We start from the raw sequence: 22,602 nt of genomic DNA, 5'->3' as shown, positions 1-22,602 counted from the left end.
AAGAAAAACATTTTTAAAAAAAGAATAAATCGGTTAACCAGAAAATTAAAGAGAGAATTAAAAAAGCACGTGGAAGCAAATGTAAATGAAACCATGACAGCTCCAAATCTGTGGGATGCAAAAAAGGCAGTCTCAAGAATATAAGTGTGCCTCAAGAAGCAAGAAAGGTCTCAAGTACACGACCTAACCTTACACCTACAGGATCTAGAAAAGGAACAGCAAATAAAGTCTAAAGGCAGCAGAAGAAGGGAAATGATAAAGATCAGAGCAGAATAAATGATATAGAAGCAACAAGAACAACAAACCAGAACAGATTAATGAAATTAAGAGACGGTTCTTTGAAAGAATTAATACAATTGATAAACCCCTAGCCAAACATCAAAAAGCAAAGAAAATGGACCCAAATAAATAAAATCAACAAATGTAAGGTAGAGAACACAACCAATGTCACAAAAATACAAATGATTATAAGAGAATATTATGAACACTTATATGCCAACATTTTGGCAATCTGGAAGAAATGGATAAATTCCTAGAAACATGCAAACTACCAAAACTGAAACAGGAAGAAACAAAGTTTGAACAGACCATAATCAGCAAAGACCTTGAAACAGTAATCAAAAATCTCCCAGAAAACAAAAGGCCAAGACCAGATGACTTCCCAGTAAATTCTACCAGATATTTAAAGAAAAGTTAATACATATTCTTCTCAAGCTGTTCCAAAAAATAGAAACAGAAGGAAGACTTCCAAACTCATTCTACAAGGCCAGCATTACTCTGATTCCAAAGTCAAAGACCCCACTAAAAAGGACAATTGCGGGCTAATAGCTCTTATAAACATGGATCTGAAGATTCTTAACAAGATACTAGCAAATCAAATTCAACAGTACATTGAAAGAATTATTTACTACAATGAAGTGGGATTTATTCCTAAGCTGCAGGGCTGGTTCAATATCAGCAAATCAATCAGTGTGATACACCGCATTAATAAAAGAAGGGATGAGAACCACAAGATTGTCTCAACAAATGCAGAGAAAGCATTTGACAAAATACAGCACCCATTCTTGATAAAAACCCTCAACAAAGTTGGGATAGATGGAACATAGCTCAACGTCATAAAGGCCATATACAAAAAACCCACAGCTAGTATCACCCTCAATGGGGAAAAACTGAGAGGCTTTCCCTATGATCAGGAACAAGACAAGGATGTTCACTCTCATCATTACTACTTAACATAGTACTGGAAGTCTTGGCCTCAGCAATCAGACAACAAAAAGAAATAAAGGGTATCCAAATCAGCAAGGAAGGAGTCAAGCTTCCACTATTTGCAGATGACATGTTACTTTACGTAGAGAATCTGAAAGACTCCACCAAAAAATTCCTAGAACTAGTACATGAATTCAGGAAAGTCACAAGATATAAAATCAATGTACAGCAATCTGTTGCATTTCTATACACCAATAATGAAGCAACAGGAAAATAAATCAAAGAATTGACCCCATTTTCAATTGCATCAAAAACAGTTAACTTCCTAGGAATAAACCTAACCAAAGATGTAAAAGATCTGTACTGAAAACTATAGAAGACTTATGAAAGAAATTTGAGAGGACACAAAGAAATGGAAAAGCATTCTGTGCTCATGGATTGGAAAAACAAATATTGTTAAAATGTCAATATTACCCAAAGCAATCTACACATTTAATGCAATCCCCATCAAAATACCACTAGCATTTTTCACACAGCTAGAAGAATCCCAAAATTTGTATAGAATCACAAAAGACCCAAAACAATCAAAGCAACCTTGAAAAAGAAAAACAAAACTTGAGGCATCCAGATTCTGGATTTCAAGCTATATTATAAAGCTGTAGTCATCAAGACAGTATGGTACTGGCACAAAAACAGACACATAAATCAGTGGAACAGAGTAGAAAACCCATACATGGAGCCAAACTGTATGACCAATTCATCTTTGACATAGGAAGAAAGAGTGTCCAATGGAAAAAAAAAAAAGACAGCATCTTCAACAAATGGTGCTGGGAAACTGGACCAATTTCTTACACCATACACAAAAATTAATTGAAATGGATAAAAGACCTAAATGTGAGACAGGAAACCATCAAAATCTTAGAGGAGAACATAGGCAGCAACCTCTTTGACCTCAGTCACCACAGCTTCTTACTAGACACGGCTCTAGAGGCAAGGGAAACAAAAGCAAACATGAAATCTTGGGACTTCATCAAGATTAAAAGCTTCTGCACAGCAAAGGAAACTATCAGTGAAACTAAAAGGCAGCCGATGGAATAGGAGAAGATATTTTTAAATGACATATCTGATAAAGAACTTACCTAATTCAACATCTAAAAAACAAATAATCTAGTTAAGAAATGGACAGAAGACATGAATAACCAAAGAAGACATCCAGATGGCTAACAGACACATGAGAATTGCCTCAACATTTCTCAACATCAGGGAAATGCAAATCAAATGAGATACCACTTCACACCTGTCAGAATGGCTAAAATTAACAACACAAGAAACAACAGGTATTGGTGATGATGCTGAGAAAGGGGTCCATCATCCAATGTTGGGGGAATGCTAACTTGTGCAGCCACTCTGGAGAACAGTATGGAGGTTCCTCAAAAAGTTAACAATAGAACTACCTTACAATCCCGCAATTGCACTGCTAGGTATTTATCCAAAGGATCCAAAAACACAGATTCAAAGTCTGTTTATAGCAGTATATATACGTGTGTGTGTGTGTGTGTGTGTGTGTGTGTGTGTGTATAATACACACACACAGTAGAATATTACTCAGCCATAAAAAAGAATGAAATCTTGCCATTTACAATGATGTGGACAGAGCTAGTGTATATTATGCTAAGTCAGTCAAAGAAAGACAAATACCATGTGAATTCACTTATATGTGGAATTTACAAAACAAAACAGATGAACATATGGGAGGATAGGGAGAAAGAAAAGGGGAAAGAAACCGTAAGAGACTCTTTAGGATAGAGAACAAACGGGGTTGATGGAGGGAAGTGGGTGGGGGATGGTCTAGATGGGTGATGGGTATTAAGGAGGGTATTTGTTATGATGACCACTGGGTGTTATATGGAAGTGACGACTCACTGAATTCTACTCTTGAAACCAATATTGCACTGTATGCGAACTAACTAGAATTTAAACAAAAAATTGAAAAATAAAAATAAAACAAAACAAACAAGAACGTAAAATCTGGTTAATAATTCTTTATGTTGATTTCATGTCAAAAGAATAATATTTTTAATATATTGAGTTAAATAAAGTATAAAATATACAATTAAAGTAAATGGCACAATTTCTTTTTACTTTCTTAGGGCTACAAACAAACTTAAAATTGCATACGTGGCTGATCTATTGATATATCTGTGGGACAGCACTTTTATAGACCTTTCCTCTTCCCCATTTTGCACACATGCCCCCATATCAAAATACTTCATGTAATTCAGAATTAATGGGCTCTTTGAAGCCTAATCATAAGCTCTTGTCCAGGTATCTCAAATAAAAAGCCAGGTCTTATCACTATATCCATTGTACAGAAATGGAAACGGCATCTCTGGAAAGTTTAGTGACTTGAAGTAGGTCAGGTAATAAGTGCTGAAGCTGAAGTAAAACCAGATTTGATTGCTTTCATTATTTTCTCATAATCGGCACTCAAGTGTATAAATTCTAATCTTAACTGCATGGATGCTTTACTAAGTTTTCAATGCTTGTTTTCAATGTTTATTTGAGAGAGAGAGAGAGAGTGCACCAGCAGGGGGGTGCAGAGAGAGGAGAGAGAGAATCCCAAGCAGGCTCAGTGCTGTCATTGCAGAGCCCGACACAGGACATGATCCCACAAACCATGAGATCGTGACCTGAGCCAAAATCGAGAGTTGGAGGTTTTACTGACTGAGCCACCCAGGTGCCCCTTTAAATGATTTTTGTGTGAGAAAGATAAATGAATATCAGACCCAATGAAACTTTAAAATGATGTGAGAGCTTTGAAAATGATTATCCATGTTTGAAATGTACCATTACAAAGGTCACAATTAGTAAATTTAAAATATATAGAAGAGGGGCGCCTGGGTGGCTCAGTCGGTTGAGCGTCCGACTGGGCTCATGTCATGATCTCGCGGTTCGTGGCTTCGAGCCCCGCGTCGGGCTCTATGCTGACAGCTCAGAGCCTGGAGCCTGCTTCGGATTCTGGGTCTCCCTCTCTCTCTCTCTCTCTGCCCTCTCTCGCGCATGCTGTCTCTCAAAAATAAGCATTAAGACAAATTTTAAAAAATAATAAAATAAAATAAAATAAAATATATAGGAGGGAATCAAACCCATACTTGATTTACCAAAGGATATCATATTTCTTACTTGTAAGTCACCCATGAGATGGACAAGGTGGGAAGCGATCGAGGCACTGAAAGACCAGTGTGGCTAGGGCATAGGGGTGAGGGGACGAATAACACGTGCTGGCGGCTGGAGAGGTAAACGAAGCCAAACTGTTACATGCGCTGCCATAGAAATTTTGCCCCAAACCCAAGAAGCCAGGAAATACATTTCTGGGTTAAGACTCCTTGGGTCCTCACAAGAAACATGCAGTGATGTCTAGACTGGTTCTAAAGCCTTTACACTTGCCCTCTGCTCATTTTAGAGATTACTGCAAGATTACTGTTCCCACAGCGTCCAACCATTGGAGTGCCTGTCCTTCTATGGCTGTGTATCCTAAATACTGTCCTTTGAGGTCTCATGCCATTTCTCATGGAGACTTCTCTGACCTCACAGATGGCAATAATTGTATCATTTTCTTATATGGTAGGTTTTGCCTTATTTCTCTTATAATGCTTATCATATTCTCACTTAGACTCATGTTTCCAAGTTGTGAATAGTAACCCATTTATAACTCACATGAGCCCCACGTCGGGCTCTGTGCTGACAGCTCAGAGCCTGAAGCCTGCTTCAGATTCTGTGTCTTCCTCTCTCTCTGCCCCTCCCCCCCCCACTTGTGCTCTGTCTCAAAAATAAATAAATATTTAAAATTTTTTTAAAAATAAAATATGGGTGCATTTTTTGGTATTAATTTGTGTCTTATTTTACAAAAAATAAATAAATATTTAAAAAATTAAAAAAATAAAATATGAGTGCATTTTTTGGTAATAATTTGTGTCTATTATTTTACAAAAGTACAGTATTTTACAGTGTTTCGTGCCGAAAAAGCTTAAGAAACACTGTTAACTAGAAAGTATTTTTTCTTGAGAACATGTGCTGGCTCGTATTCACCTATTTGTAAAAAGTGTTGAGCAGAGTACAAAGCATTGAAAGATTGTTGTTCAATGAATGCGTCATAGTTTTCTGTGTTCCTATTATTTCCCTCATTAGACTGAATAAGTCTAAATACGTCAATCATCACAAAAAAGGCTAATGTGCTAAGTCTCTTACAAAAAAACAAATGAGTAACGACCATTTCCGTGCATTTCAAAAAAGGAATCAACTTGTACTAGACGTTACTCAAGCATCAGTTATCTAATTAAATGTATCTAATCTGTGTTCTAATTAAATATCTACGTAATTCTGAGTGTCCCCACTTTACAAATGAAGACGCTGACCAGGCCAAATATCTTGGGTTGGTCTCCCTAGGAAATAGAGATTCTTGTCTTAGTGCAGGCTCCTACAGCAAAACATCATGGGATGCATGATTTATAAACAACAATATATTTCTCACAGTTCGGGAGAATGAGAAGTCCAGTAGCAATTGCCTACCAATTCTGTGTCTGGCCGGGGCCTGCTTCCTTGTTCAAAGACAGCATCCTCACATGCGGGAAGGGAAGAAGGAGGTCTCTGGAATCTCTCTTATAAGGGCACTAATCCCATTTAGGGGGTTCCACCCTCGTTATCTAATCACTTCCCAAAGGCCCACCTCCAAATGCCATCACACTGGGATTTAGGCTTCAACATATGGATTTGGGAGGGATACACAGAAATTCAGTCTCCAGAAACTCTGAAGCAGAGACTGGCATCCGGGAGGCCTATTGGCCAGGATCCTGGGGGCAGGAAGAGAAATCCACACCCACGGTATGGGCTGATTTGGGGCAGATTGAATCCCTGCTCCCATCATAGTAGGAAATGTTTAATGTAACCAAATTTCACAACTGGTGGTAGTTTCCTTAAAGGACGGTGCCACACTGGGTGCGTGGCTTTCATTTCTCTTGGTCGCAGTTTGGCCATTTGGAGGCAGTAATAAGAGACCAGCCCTGAGGAATGGGAATGCATGTTTGGTTCCAGGCATGACCTCCATTCCTGAAATCATAGCTAATTATTTCCTGAATTCATTTTGCTAGCACTGGAGTGGCCATTGGTAAGGCTAACGACAGCTGGCTGAGTCATTTTGTCTACTTCATTGTTTAGCACTTTTTCCATGGTGGGTGTTCACTAATTGGTGCTGACATATGATACAAAAAAATCCTCATACTTCGTGCCTGCTCCCACAGGTCCATACACATGCTGCTTCTCCAGAATACCTTGCCTTCTAGCTTCTAGGCCTTTGCCTGGAAAGCAACGACTTGCAGCTTTTCCCATGAGTCTATGTATATTCTTACCTCAGGCCATTTCTCTTTCCACACAAAGCAGATAACCAAGCGTAGTGGCCAAAACATTGTCCGTTTGAGGCTTTCCCCTGAGCGTTGTCTTTCAACTTGCATATATATTTCAACTTATATATTTAGCTAGCCCATCTCGATCTTTTCCCTTTTTGTCAAGCAAGTCATAAGGGATTGCCTGTGGGGCTAGAGGTGTCAGCTGAGAAAGAGACGATAGTTTAGGCAGTGGTGGAGAGATGGGGAACTGGCTTATATGCTCATGAAGTTTATTTGTTCTCTCTGACCTTGCTTGTATACAATCCCACATGTCCTATGCCATCTTGTTTTCGTTGGGCTTCACAACCCAACTCACTTTGGACATCCATCCCTGGCTGCACGGTTCCTTGATGTCCTGAGGTGAGATGCTCCGTTTCTACCAGCCTAATGGCGTGTCAGGAGTCGTCTGCCAAGTGATACTTAATTCTATGCGTTATCTGGCATTATCTGGCCAGGCTCCAAACCCCCAAAGGTCTCTAACACCACAGAATCTGCTAGGCTATGTTGCCCAAGCAGTGGGGCTGTTTCACTGCAACTAGAACCCACCGTAGAGCTCTTTACTGTTCTAGACTTCTCCCAAAACCGGAAGACCTTCCTTGTTCTTGGTATGTGCTGGGACAGTGTTCCCACCACACCCAGGTGATACAACATTAAGTACAGGATTTGTAGTCAGCCAGCGTGGCTCAACAGCCCATGGTTTTAACTTTTGCGTTACCGCACCTCCGTAGGATAAAGAACTAAATACGATGACTTACAAAATAGAAGGATATGAGAAAACAAAAAACGGAAATGCAGAAGTAGCCCTCTTTTTTTTTTTAATTTTCTTTTTTTATTTATTTTTGAGACAGAGAGACAGAGCATGAACAGGGGAGGGTCAGAGAGAGGGAGACACAGAATCTGAAACAGGCTCCAGCCTATGAGCTGTCAGCACAGAGCCTGACGCGGGGCTCGAACTCACGGACCGCGAGATCATGACCTGAGCCGAAGTCGGACGCTCAACAGACAGAGCCACCCAGGCGCCCCCAGAAGTAGCACTCTTAATATTAAGGTAAAATTTAAGACACAGTAAGAAAAGGAACAACGAAGGATTAATAATAGTGTTAACGTGAAAAATACACTAAGATACAACAGACATGAGTCTTTAGATGCTAAACAGTACAGCATATGAAGCAAATTAAGAGATGCCTTGTATCTAGTCTTGCATGTAAGGTGCTTGTAGTCTCCATTTCATCCTGACAACAATGAAAAAGCTGAACAAAGTGAAAAATCAACTCATTTTAGATCCATAGGAGAAACGGGGTCACAGTGCAAACTGCCCCCAAGGTTGGAAAGACAGACAAAATATGGAGAATTATAACTTTACTGGAGCAAAACTCCCCAGGGAGAAACCTCTGTGGGAACGAGTAGCAAAGTATGTAAACATGAATTATAATTGACAAGTTTCCAGAGACTCAGTCTAGAAAAGTCTGTGCATTAAAAACGCCAGGGATAGAGAACACACTTGTGAGTTTTATCTCCTGAAGCTCTACCAGGTTTTAACAGTGAAGATTAGAGAAGGATCCCCTCTTGCTTCCAGCAGGGGGAAAGGGAAAAGGAATAATTTGGAAATATGCCAGAGGGTTCTGTAGAGAGGCCTACCCTCAAGGGAAATTATTTAGCCAGAGTCTAATTCCTGAATTTTTATCAGGGCCTAACGGACTGGGGGGAAGGGAAATACTGAACTCTAGGTTCCTCTAGTCATCCTGTCCTACCTAAGAAATCCTTGTAAATTTCATAGCCAAGAAGCACTGATTACTAAGACATTGAACTTAATCACAGGACTATAGAACACTTCCCCTCCCCCTACACCTTACAACCTTATTACTAAAGGCCTATTTATTGAAGTTTCTTTCACCCAGGGAGTGGAAATACCTCACCTCTGGCTTTCTTCAAAAAATTACAAGGCATACTAAATGGGAAGAAAACCACAGTTTAAAGACAAGAGTAAGCATCAGAACCAGACTCAGATATGGCATTACTGATGGATTCGGAACATGAATTTAACTATGACTACTATTCTAAGGACTTTAATAGAAAAAAATAGCCTGCAGGAATATATAAGTGGAAAGATATTTCATGTTTATGAACAAGAAGCCTCAACATTGTTAAGATGTCAATACTTCCTAACTTGGGCTATAAATTCAATACAATCCCGATCAGAATCCTATTGAGTTATTTTGTGGATATTGATAAACTGATTCCAAAACTTATACGGAGAGCACAATACCTAGAATCTCCAATTAGTATTGAATAAGAACAACGTCAGAGGACTGACGCTACCTGAATGAAGACGTACTAAAACTATAATAATCAAGAAAGTGTGGTATTGGTAAAAGAAGAGACAAATTGATTAGTGGAAAAGAATAGAGAGTCCAGAAATAGATCTAGATTCATAGAATCAACTGATCCTTAACAAAGGAGCAAAGATAGTCTTTCCAAAAATGGTGATGGAACAAGTGGACATTGTATGTCAAAAAAAAAAAAAAAACCCTCTAGACCTAAACTTTACACCCTGCACAAGTCTTAACTCACAATGGATTATTGAACTGTATATAAAAATAGTAAACAAAACCTGAAAAAATAGCAATACACCCAAGAAAGTAGAAAGAGGCTATTAATAAAACATGAAAAAGAGAAGACAGTAACTGATTTTTAGAAAACAGGTTTCTTTTTGTGTGATAACTTCAAAGACATCGAAATTAAAATTTTTTAATTTTATTTATTTTATTTTGGGAGAGAGAGAGAGTGAGTGCACAAGTGGGGGAGGGGGAGAGAGAGGGAGACAGAGAGAATCCCAAGCAGGCTCTGTGCTTTCAGCACAGAGCCCCATGCAGGGCTCGAACTCACAAACCATGAGATCATGACCTGAGCCAAAACCAAGAGTTGGATGCTTGACTGAATGAGCTACCCAGGAGCCCCTGAAATTACAAATTTTAAATGGCAGAACCTCCATAAATTAAAATAAAATTAAAAAATAGTGTGTGAAAAGGAATTTGTTACATAAAAGGAAAAAAATAATGCTTTCTTGCGCACATTATATATAGAAGATCTATAATTCAGTAAGAAAAATGGGAACAACCAAATAAGAGGAGGGACTCTCTGGGAATGCACAATTGGCAATAATTAAAGACAAATAGTTGGCAAGCATTTTAAAAGCTTCATGACCTCCCTAATAATCAAGATCTTTCAAGATTTAAAAGAGAAATTGGTAATTAAATTATTATCTTCTCAATAATTCAATGGAATAATATGTAGCGGTTAGAAAAGAGTAAGTTAGATCTTTATATATTGACTTAAAAAGAATCTCCATCCAATTTGCATTAGAAAAAATGGATATTCCAGAGCCAGTCTTATATATGGTATGATATTCTTGTAAAAATATGTAAGAAAGTTGTATTGTACTAGAGTGTGGCGGAAAATATGTGGAAAGTGATGCATTCAGGTGATGATGGCCACGACTGAAAGGACTGGGTGCGTGGTAGCCGAAAAAGTGTATTTTATTTGTAGTGTCTGATTTTTTTTTTACATCTACCCATGACTTTCCAATATACTTAAAAATAAAATGTAATAAAATTCAAACTAAGGAGAAATGAAAAAGAAAACAAATTAAAATTTTAATTTTGTTTAAAATAAAAAGTAAAACGTGTTGAGTTTATATATTAAAGCATTTTTTGAAGCGTTTTTGCCAATATTAGCTTATTTAACAATCCTCATAACGATTCTGTGGACCAGGTACTATTTTTATCCCCATTCTAAAGATTTAGAGAGGACAGGGAGTTTAAGGAGGATCAAATGAGATAACAGTTTATGCTCTTCATACATTTAAGAGGGAAAGGAGTTAAACAGTAGACGGAGTTAAAAGCGGACAGGCCCTTCTGGGGAAATATTTATTCAGGGCCATCCCTAAGCAATTTCTATAAACATTATAGGAGAATATGTGGTCCAAATGGAAAACTCTAAAATAGACCTGATGATATAAAACTTAAAATTCAGCCCAGCTCTGATGGTGAAGGAAAGATCTTATGTACCTTCCATAAACTGCTATGTCCTCATTTCATTATGAGTCTTTGGATTCAGCTGGTTTAGAACAAATCAAGAAGCCTCATGATTATCCCTACTCTTAAGTTACCGTCTTTTGTAAGATTATCTGCAACCGTCTGCCAAATTCGGGACTCAACTTCCCTCCACCAGTCTGGTAATAAGTGTAGGTAATTAGTCTAGAGAGCTTTCTAGTGTTCAGTAAGCAGTGCCCATAGATACGTCACATGGCAGGACCCATGGAAAGAAGAGCGGGGCACACGCCCCAAAGCCACGGGTACCACCGTCACCTCTCTCTGCTCCTGCTTTTGCTTTGTATTCCTTCCTGTTGTCTCTGGCAACACGTATGTCATTGTCCTTATGCAAGGGACACTGTAGGTGTGTATGAAGAAGAGAACGCTTTTTAGAAGATCCTTTCTACATTTGGTGCGTGAATGATGGACAAATCTAAGCGTGAAAACACGTACAAGATCACCACTCTACAAGGCAGAGACAGTGAAGTGCATGAATAACGTGAAGTATAATCTTCTTAGAATCAGCAAAATGTTCCAATTGTGTGCCATATTTTCCGTAATGACATGTTCCTCTGTAATTGCACTTTATTGCACATGGTTTCTCAGAATTTTATAAATTTGTAGGACAATAAATAAACAAGAAAATAATTCAGCAAGGACAAATAAGGCTGTGGTGGATTTTTCCCTGGAATGTACATTTACACCATTTTTCTTTCCAAACCACATTGTGCATTTGATTCTTTTAAAAATGTGTGAAGGAACCAAAATGACAGGTTAGTCTGGATATGATATTGCTCTTGGAGCGATTTATGTGATTTTTTTTTAACTCTTTGATCTTAAATCAAGTTCACCAACCATAAATCCTAGAACAAAACTAACAGGGCAAGAAAGGCTTCATGGTTGAAATATATATCGATACTCCATAATGTCTTAAAAATCATCTCTTTTTCTGATAGAAAACTTTTCAAAGACAAAAGTTACAATCCAAGCATTGTGAGTGATTTGTACCAACGTATTCTTAGTACAATTGAAAACTAAATTCAGGGAAAATGATCAAATGGATGAAACTTAACAATTTTAACAACCAACCTAGTTCAGCGGTTTGATCTCAGTTGTTGAAAGACCAAATGCACTTTCAAAGTGGAGCTGGCTACAGATGAAATTGTGATAGGAAAAAATGTTGTTTTTGATGTTGCCATTCTCCAACCTTGCCAAGGATTTCTTTATCCCTGTTCTTTCAGCCTGAAAGGCTGAAAGTTAGTCAGTGCTATTCCCTCTCTGAAAAACTTTTCTCCGGAAAGAGATTCACTCATCGCATTACTTCAGTTCGCAGATAATTCAGGTAAGTATTACACTAGGCATCGGGGGCGGGGGGTGCAAGTTTGACCAAGGCTTAGCAACTCTTCTCCTAAAGAACCTCCAGCGTCACCTAGGAAAAACTCTGTGTCCACCTGGTATATGACAAGAGGCAAATTCAGTGTCTCCAAAATGATGCTGCATGGATAGCATGACTGAGAGGGCGTCAGAACAGAGGCATGCTTTTGACGGGTCTGGCAGAAGGATCAATTGCACTTTGATAAGCAAATCCACCAGAAATGGCTAAATAAACATATTCTCAGTGTGAACACTAAATATGAAGCGTTATTCCAAGTGGAAAGAATAGCAGTGCAAAGCAGCACATGTCTGCGGAGGGTCTTAGGAACCTACAACTGAACCTAAGAAGTTGGGGCACAAATGAATAGGCCCCTGAGTGTTTGAGTAGAGGTTTCAGATTCCTGGGACTTAAAGTCTGTCTTAGGGAAACGGTGAAGGTTTATTAAGAGAAAATTAGCACGATGAACGCTCTGCTTTTGGAAGACTAATACCCTAGCCCTGCAAACTGGGCGGAAGGAAGAGAACATTTTTGGAAGAGATGCCATTTTGAATGCCTACCGAGGCAGCCCAGGTAGCAGTGGGATCAGAGCGGGTCTGTGGCAACGCGAAAGGCAGGGTGTCTCTACGAGAACCAGGGAGAAAATCTGACGTCTTCTTCCAATTGCTTCTTAACATCCTGATGCATCGCCCTGTTTGTTGTTCTCTGCCATCTTTATCATCACAGGTAGTTTTATTCATCAGTGGCCTTGGACATTTTCAGCCCCGTCCGCGGAAGCTGCCACCTTCTCTTGTCTCTCTCTACTCCCAAAAGAGCATCCCGCTGTAGCCAGATTTGATTTTTACCATCCCAACGAAGTCTCTAGGTCTTTCTCCAATCTGTCCACTTCCCTGCCTTCTTCTGCTCCACTAGAGTTTGCAGATACGTTTCCTCAAATCACTCCCCCTTCCTGCCAATTCAGTCGCCTTGCTGTCATCCATGGTTGCAATTGTATTTGCAGGCATTTATGGGTGCTGACTGTATATTTAACCTTTATTCCCTATCCTATTAGGTTGAGAACAGGGTGATTTTTAGTAACGGATGCATGAACAAGCCCCCACGTGCGTAACTACTATGTGGATGAGTGTGTCTTTAACTGATAAGTGGAAAATTACAACGGTGAGAGAGCAGATAAAAGTATAAAATACCCTCGTATTTGTATGTCTTTTAATGCGAGGAATATTGTGTTTGTCAGGTCGTTCAGCGCTGCGCTTTGTTGAATAACACATTCCTAGAAATTTATCTAAAACCAGATGGGAGGAACTTGAACTGTGGGTTTGAAAGTTTAAAAGGGGATTCTATTCTTAGAGAACTAAAAGGCATTTGAAAAATCCCTATTTTAGCATCTTTACTTTTAGATTTTAGGCAGATTTGTTGATTTTCTTATAGAGATTTGAATTTTATTCCTCCAATTGAACCCAGAATCATTGCATTCATTTCAATAAGCATCCAACTATGAATGAATTTTTTTTTTTTTTTTTTTGCTTCTGGCACACCTTAAGATGTCTACATTCGCCTCAATGACACTGCTGAGGCCACCTGTTTCCCACTAGGGTCGGCACTTTTAGTATTCTGCTCCACATATTTTCGTATATAATAATATTAAAGAAAAATTCAGTGCAATTTCTGATTAGTTGAGTAATTCCAATTTGATATACCAATATGGTAACTGCACTTTCACCAAGCTATAGGCTGCGAGACATCAAGCTTTTGGGGGAGAATAGTCTTTGAAATCTATGAAAGTGTCTAATTTTGCATAAGGAAAGTGCCTTAGGTACATCAATATATAATAGCAAAAATTCAAGTTCTTGAAATCGAACATACAAAAAATAAGCTTTCTCTCTCCCAAAACTGGCACACACGGTCTTGGAAAAATATGCTACGCATGAATCAAAGAACAAGTGAACTATAAGGGGTTTTAACAATCTGTCGCCCAGAAGCCTGTTTTGAGAATGAATAAACCGAGGCCCATCCAGGTAGAGAGATTGGCAGAAGATGATGTTCTTTGTAAGGTACATAACGGATATGTGCTAAAGTAAGCAGGAAGAAAAGAATGTGCTTTGACTTTTTTATATGAAACTAACATTGCACTCTTAAGCTTCTAAATTTGATTTTTTTTTTAATTGTGGTAAAATACACATTATGTAACCCTGGCCATCCTAACCACGTTTTCTAAATTTGGTCTTAAGCACTCATGACTTGGGTGTCTGCCACAGCGTCTAAGACACAGCTCCGAAATGAGTACCGTGTCTTGTTATGCGGGCTACCGCTAGACGGGGAGTGTCGTTAACAGATCAGAAAACTTTAGTTTTAATAAATGTCAACTTATCATTTTCTTTCTGTTCTGCCCATGCTTTTGGCGTTATTATATCTAGGAAGTTATCTCTATGCCCTCAGTCACCTAGATTTTCTCCTACATTTTCCACAATTAGAATTTTGAAATTTGCATTCTTGTCTATGTGTTATAGTTTTGAAATTTACATTCTTGTCTATGATCCATTTGGAGTTAAGTTTTGTGAAAGTTTGAGTACTGCGTTTAGATTCATTTTTTTTTTAATATGAATGTACCAGCATCACTGTTAAGAGGACAATCCTTTCTCTAATGAATTTCAGCTCTGCTCCTTGGTCAAAGGTCAGTTGACTATATTCATGGGTGTTTCTTTCTGAGCTTTCCGTGCAGTTCCATTAATCTATTTATCTATTCTTTCGCCAAAACTCTACTGTCTCGATTACTTAAATGTTAAAGTAGTATTTGAAGCTGATGGTGCCAGTCATCCAACTTGGTTATTCAATATTGGGATAAATATTTCCGGCATTTTGTCTTTATAAACTTTAGTCTGTTGATGCCCACCAAGTAACTTGCTGACATTTTGATTGTGTTGAATCTATAGATCAAGGTGGGAAGAACTGATATCCTAACGATATTGGGTCTTCATATACATAAACATGGAATTTCTCTCCATTTATTTAGGCCTTCTTTAATTTCTTTTATCCTAATTTTGTATTTTGCCTCATACAGATCTTGTGCATATTTTCTTAGACTTATGTCTAACTGCCTTGAGGTCTCCCTAGTGTGTTGTTTTAAATTTCAACTTCCGATAGTTCAGTGCTGGTGTATAGGAAAACAACTTATGTGTGTAGATCAGTCTTGTAAATTACAACTTTACTATAGTTGTATATTAGTTCGAGAAGGTTTTTTTTTTTCTTATCAGGCTTTGGCACGTTCTACATTTATCTTCTACAATGTAGCTTTCTTCTCTTATTTTTATTATGTCTTTTTTATACTTGCTCTAGGTATGAATTATGATTTGCCTAATGCCCCAAGATGGAAGTTTGATTACTGATTTTAGATCTTCCTTCTTTTCTAGTAAATGTGCTCCATGCTGTAAATTTCCCTGTCAGCAATGCCTTCACTGCATCACACACATTTTGATAAGGAGTGTTTTAAATCTTGGGTAGTTCAAATTTTCATAAAAAGCTATCTTGAGACTTCCTTTACTCATGTGATATTTAGAAATGAGTTGTTAATGTCCATATATTGGGGATCTTCGGACTCTCTTTCTGTTACCAGTTTTTAATTTAATTCTAATTGTGGCCAGAGAACATACTTTGTGCGATTTCTATGCTTTGACATTAGGTATGTTTATGGCCCAGAATGCGGTCTATCTTGGTGCATGCTCCAGGTAAGCTTGAGAAGAACTTGTACTGTTTTTGAATGGAAAATCCTATAAATGTCAATTAGATCAAGTTGATGATAGTGCTATTCAGGTCTGCTGTGGCCTTGCTGATTTTCTGGCCACTCGACATATCAATTAATGAAAGAAGAACGTTGCATTCTCCAGATATAATAGTGGATTTGTCTATTTTCCCTTGCAGCTGTATCATATTTTGCCTTATGTATTTTGATTTTCTCTTGTTAGGTGCATACACATTAAGGAATGCTACCTTCTTGGAGAATTGACTTTTTTTTAAATTAGTATGTGGTGTCTCTCTTTTTACCTGATAATTCCCCTTGTGCTGAAGTCTGTTTTGTACGAAATTAATATTGCTATGCCAACTTTCTTTTTATTAGTGTTAGTATGATACATATTTCCCCACCTCTTCTCACCTGTGTCTCTATATTAAAAGGGGGGTTCTTATAAACAACTTAGAGGGGGGCCTTTTTTTTTTTCAAACGCGCTGTAACAACCTGTCTTTAATTAATGCATTAAGACTATTCACGTTTAAAGTGATTATTGACAGAGTTGGATTAGTAGCTACCATGTTTGCAACTGGTTTTTATTTATTGTTCTTTCTCTCCTTATATTTTTTGCCTTCTCTGGATTTAATTTACCACTTTATGGGATTCTGTTTTCTCTCAGCATGTCAGTTAGACTTATTTCAAAAAGCTAGTTTCCAAAAGTTTGCAACATGCACTTATAACTAACTTAATTTTGTTTTCAAATAACACTATTGCCATTTTATGGGTATTGCAGGTGTCTGATTGCAGAGTATTCCACATCCACCCTCCCATCACTGACAAAATCGCTCTCATTATTTCCACTTTACCATATGCTAAATCACACAACACATTGTTATTACTTCAAGCGAACATTTCTGTATTAAATCAATTAAGAGTAAAATAAATGAAAGATTTTACTTATTTCTTCTCCACTGCTTTTTTTTCTTTCTTTCTTTTTCTTTTTCTCTCTTTCTTTCTTTCTTTCTTTCTTTCTCTTTCTTTCTTTCTCTTTCTTTCTTTCTTCCTCTCTTTCTCTTTCTTTCTTTCTTTCTTTCTTTCTTTCTTTCTTTCTTTCTTTCTTTTTCTTTCTAAAATGTGGATCCAAGTTTCTGACCTATAACATGTCCCTTCTGTGCAAAGAACATCTTTTAACATTTCTCCCAGGGCAGGTCTGCTGGTGGTGAATTCTCTCAATTTTTATTTGTCTGAGGAAGTCTCTACTTTTCCTTCATTTTTTAAAATAAAATTTAATGTCTATTTATTTTTGAGAGACAGAGACAGAGACAGAATGCAGGGGAGGGGCAGAGAGAGAGAGAGAGAGAGAGAGAAAGAGAGAGAGACAGCAGAATCTGAAGCAGCCTCCAGGCTCTGAGCTGCCAGCACAGAGCCCGATGCGGGGCTCAAACTCATAAGTTGGGAAATCATGACCTGAGACAAATGAGCTGCCAGCACAGAGCCCGATGCGGGGCTCAAACTCATAAGTTGGGAAATCATGACCTGAGACAAAGTCGGGCACCCAACCAACTGAGCCACCCAGGCACTCCAACTTTTCCTTCATTTTTGAAGATTTATTTCTTTTTATATAGAATTCAGGGTTAGTGGGTTTTTTTTTTTTTTCCTTTCAGCGTTTCAAATACACCATTCTATTTTCTTCTTGCTTGAATAGTTTCTGATAGGAAGTGTGTTGGTCTTTTTCCTCTAAAGATAATGGGCTTTTCCTCTTCCATCTTTCAAAAATTTCTCTTTGTCTTTGGTTTTCTGCAGTTTGAATGTGATGTGCCTAAGTATAGATATTTTGGTGTTTATTCTGTGTGGTGTTCTCTGAGTTTCATGACTCTATTTTTTGATATCTGTCATAATTTTGGAAAATTCTTGGCTGTTTTCAATTCAAATATTTCTTCTTCTTTCTTTCTTTTCCTTTTAGTATTCTAGTTATGTGTATGTCACATCTTTTGAAAATATCCCACTTTCTTGGATATCATGTTGTCATTCTCTTTTATTCTCTATCATGTTCTCGTTCTCCTTTGTATTTGTATTTCAGTTTGTAACGTCTATCATGACGTTACTTCAAGTTCAGTGATACTCTTTCCTTAGCCACATATAGCCTATTGAGGAGCCCCTCAGGCATTCTTTTTCTCTGCTACAATGTTTTTGGTTTGTAGCATTGCCTTTTGATTATTTCTTAGAGTTTCCTTCTCTCTGCTGACATCACCCATGTATTCTTACATATTGTCCACTTTTCCATTAAACACGTTAGCATATTAATTAGTTATTTCAAAATATTGACATGAAAATTCCAAAATCTCTTCCATTTTTGATTCTGGCCTGCTTCGTTTCTGCAAACTGTTTCCGTCCTCGAGATGCCTTGTAATTATTTTTTGAAAGCCGAAAATGATATACTGAGCGGAAGGAACTGTGGCAATGGGTCTTTAGTGGGAGATTTTATACTTATCTGGGTAGGACTTAGGCTGTGCTTACTGTTTGCTGCGACTGTAGGGGTCAGAGACTAACATTTCCTGTGGCGTCCATGTTTTTGTCTCCTCTATGGGGTTGGGGTTTCCATAGAGACTCCTTAGTAAACAGAGTCTATACTTTGTAGCTGTTGGGTCTGAACACACCCTAATTATTCAGGACCCCGTTAATGTGACAGTAAGGAGTGGGGAGTGGAAGCATTCTATAATCTTATGACTACATTTCAGCTTTTTTGTGTCCTTTGGCTGTGTTTTCCACAACCATTTCTTACCTTTTTTCTAACACCCTTTCTTAGGTGAGGCAGGAAGGCTAGAGTTGGCTGGAGCTGGGTCTGCCCTTCAACCTTGTAAGACAACACTCTGGTGACTTCTTTCATTGGAGAGTAAGCTCTTCTTATAGAAAAGAGTGGGCATATTTCAAAATAAATAGTGTTTTCCTCATAACAAAGACACGAGATGAGTTTTCCTGGTCCCTGCATGAGAACTTGCTGGGGTCCATTCAGTTAAATTCCAAGAGATTATGTAGGATTCACAAAGACTGAGCCTTCAGAAGTCCCTCACTGTTGTTCTAGTCCAAAACCAACCTCCCACACTTCATCAAATCACCCTTTGTGTCCGCTAGTCTGTGCCTTCAGTGGTTTCTGCTCTGGGTGAACTCGTCTTGACTATGTTTCCCTGATTTTGCTTGTATCTCCAGATTTGGGGTGGGGGGGGTGGCGGTGGTGGCAGCTGGCCCTGCAAACTTAATTCTCTGATGGCTTCAAGAAAAGCCTCTGATTTAGGGTTTTTATTTTTGTTTTTGTTTTTCAGCTTTTCTCTTACTGTGAGTGTGAGAGCAATGATTTGCAAGCTTTTTACCTGTTAGTGCTGAAACCGGAAATCTTGTGCACTTTTTTCTTTATGTAGTATTTTTCAAAAACACTAACATTGTGGTTAACATCTGGTTAGTAGATTAAAATTTTGTGGTTAGGAAAATATTTTTTAAAGTACAAGGCTGAGAGATCAATCCATAAAACTTTGCACACATGAACGAGTGTTCCACGGAGAAAGATCCCTTTAGCAATTTGGGAGGGGGTGTCATAAATCCCATTTCTCACAGGTGATATTGTTCATCACAGCTAGAAAGAAAATATATTGTCTAAACAAACCATTTCCCTATTGGTTGAGTTAACGGAGACGTCACTATTTTCTTGTAAAGGCATTTATCTTTTGAGGAACAAAACTTGGACAAGTGAGGCACTTATCTGAAGCTCAAAATTTGAGACACCAAAAAATGACTAATCACAATAAATTTTACTGCAATATTTTAAATAGAGATGAATGGGAAAATTCAAAATAAACACAAAATAAAAATTTATTTATTTATTTATTTATTTATTTAATGTTTATTCATTTTTGAGAGACAGAGCACAAACAGGGGTGGAGCAGAGAGAGAGGAAGACACAGGATGTGAAGCAGGCTCCAGGCTCTGAGCTGTCAACACAGAGCCTGATGTGGGCTCGAACTCACGATCCATGAGACCATGACCTGAGCTGAAGTCGGACGCTTAACCAACTGATCCACCCAGGCGCCCCATCATAATGTATTTAAATTAAGAAACAGTGCAATACAGAGCCATATTGGAGCCTAAGACAAAAGGCAAAATCTTGATCGTTTTGGCCCTTAAATTTTGTGCCCTACCTAAGTGTCTTACTTTTGTCCCAGCCCTGGTGGGGAATGTTCACTCATTAGACAGCAGAAAGAATGCACTTAAATGTGTATATTAGAGATGAGAAAATCGAGGTATTTAGAGACAAACAAGCTTTCTTCCCTACCTAGTTTAATATCATTATCATTTGGAATACAATATAGCTACATGGAAAAAAAACTCTTTTGTTGATTTTTTTTTTTTAATAGAAAGCTATGATTTCATACAGTAGGTCTTCGCAAATTGAAAATAATATTGATATGGTGCTAAATGTTTTATGTATCTCCCTCTGTCTCTGCACACATACGTACACATTCACACACACACGTACAAGTATTACAACTGTAATCAGAGATTGAAAACTAAACATCCCCATCAAAAGGAATTTTCTTTGGCTTACTTCCCTCTGAAGCTTCTGGTCTACCCGTGACATTGTGCTCTCCCTTTCCCTCAGGACCTTGCCACCTGTTCTTTCCTCAGGTTGTTCTCTGATTTTCTTTATATAAGGAAAACTATCTGTTAAGTGTCTCATATATATGTATATATGTGTGTGTGTATATATATATATACACACTGTATATATATTGTATATATACTGTGTGTGTATATATATATACTGTATATATACAGTATATATAACATATATATGTATATGTGTATATATATATACTATATATATAGTACAAAGTATATATACACATATACATACATATACACATATATAAAGTATATATATATATGTGTGTGTATATATATATATATATATATAGTACAAAGGATAAAATGATTAAACTATATATTAAATTAAATGTCAGCTGTCCTCCCGCAGTTAGTTGGTGGGCCAGAGGCAGACTGAGCACATGTGACTAAGTGCTGAACCGAGCAGCCTTGTGAAGCACAGGTGTTGAGAAACGAGACAACTAGAAAGAACAGAGTCTCTTTTGTCAAGTGCGCCTGGAAGCTAATCAGGACAACATTATTTTTCAGAACTTTCATCTCCATAAAGTGTTCTACAGCAATAAAAGGAAGAGGCTGTAATTATCTGAATTTTATAGATGGACAGGGTACATAGAGTACTTCTAAACTCATATGCTCAGAGATGACATACTTAGCCTAAAAACGTGTATGATTTTAAATTACGGTGTTTCAAGTCAGATGGTTAGGTCTGCATCTGAAACCGGTCAATGCAGACAGCTTTGGGGAATCAAAGCTCCTGATCGCACTATAACATTCTTTTGTCTCTTTTTATCATGTTTTGTTGATGTCTTATAAACTGCATGTTGGCTTTCTATTTTCAGGAAATATTGACCTCAGGGCACCTGGGTGGCTCAGTCGGTAAAGCTTCCGACTTCGGCTCAAGTCATGATCTTGGGGTTTGTGAGTTCGAGCCCCACGTGGGGCTCTGAGCTGACAGCTCGGAGCCGGGAGCGTGCTTTGGATTCTGTGTCTCCCTCTCTCTCTGCCCCTTCCCCGCTCATGCTCTGTCTCTCTCTCTCTGTCAAAAAATAAATAAACGCTTAAAAAAAAAAAGAAATACTGATCACGAGTCCTATTTTGCCATTATGGAAAACAACAAAGGAGGACTTCAGCCCTACACACAATCCTGCTATTTAGGCATATGAATCATAGAACATGTAAATAAAAATATCATCACCATGTATAAAGGTAGGGAACAAAGACCTAAATTCCAAGTATTAAATTCCACGGTTTGTGGGTTTGGTCAAAAGCCTTTATCAATCATAATACTTTCAGGATTCTCTCCACAAGCTGCAAAAATGACCAAAAGAGTGTGGGAGACTGGGAGAGAAGCAAAAAAAAAAAAAAAAAAAAAAGGTAGGCATGAAGCCCAAAATAAAATGAATAAATGCAAGAAGGAATCAAATCCAGAGCAAGGGCTTTTTCACTTCATAAATTATCATCTTGATGTAAATTCAATACGAGCAAATTCAATACACAAGCAATGCAAAGAATTTTCGTGGGTGGGAAAGGCTGAGAGAAGAGATCAAGCAACAGTGTCAGTAGCTCTGGATAGTCTGATAATGGCCCCGGGTTTCAAGCCCATACGTAAATACATTTCTCACATAGCTTAGCCTACCCGGGTGTTACATCTCACAGGAACGGTATACTCCTTGCGCCAGTTTTGTTTCTAAGCGGAATCTTGAAAGATCGTTCTAAGTAAAATGCTGGCAAACGCACAGCCCCATCACTAAGTGTCCCTGTCATCTTGTCTTTTATGTGATTGGCTGCAGATGTTTCTTTGAAGAAAACAAAATGCTTCCTCGTCTTTGTCGCTCAACCTACCGTCAGTTCACACTCAGGGGCCAGTTGGGAGAAATATTGAACGTACCACTTGGCTATTGGGATCTAGCTTTTAATTTTACATTTCCTTATCTCAACTTACTGGTGCTTATTTTGTAAAGGAAAAGTTCCAAGTGATTTCAGACTGTAAAATAAGTTAATAATCTTAGATAACTTTATATCATATATATATGATATATATATATGTATATATGTAATATATGTAATATATATATATGTATATATGTAATATATGTAATATATATATATATATAT

Source organism: Panthera pardus, unplaced genomic scaffold (genome assembly GCF_024362965.1).
Source record: "Panthera pardus isolate Hobbes unplaced genomic scaffold, ASM2436296v1 HiC_scaffold_1, whole genome shotgun sequence".
NCBI classification, from domain to species: Eukaryota; Metazoa; Chordata; class Mammalia; order Carnivora; family Felidae; genus Panthera; species Panthera pardus.
This window is presented reverse-complemented; position numbering follows the sequence as displayed.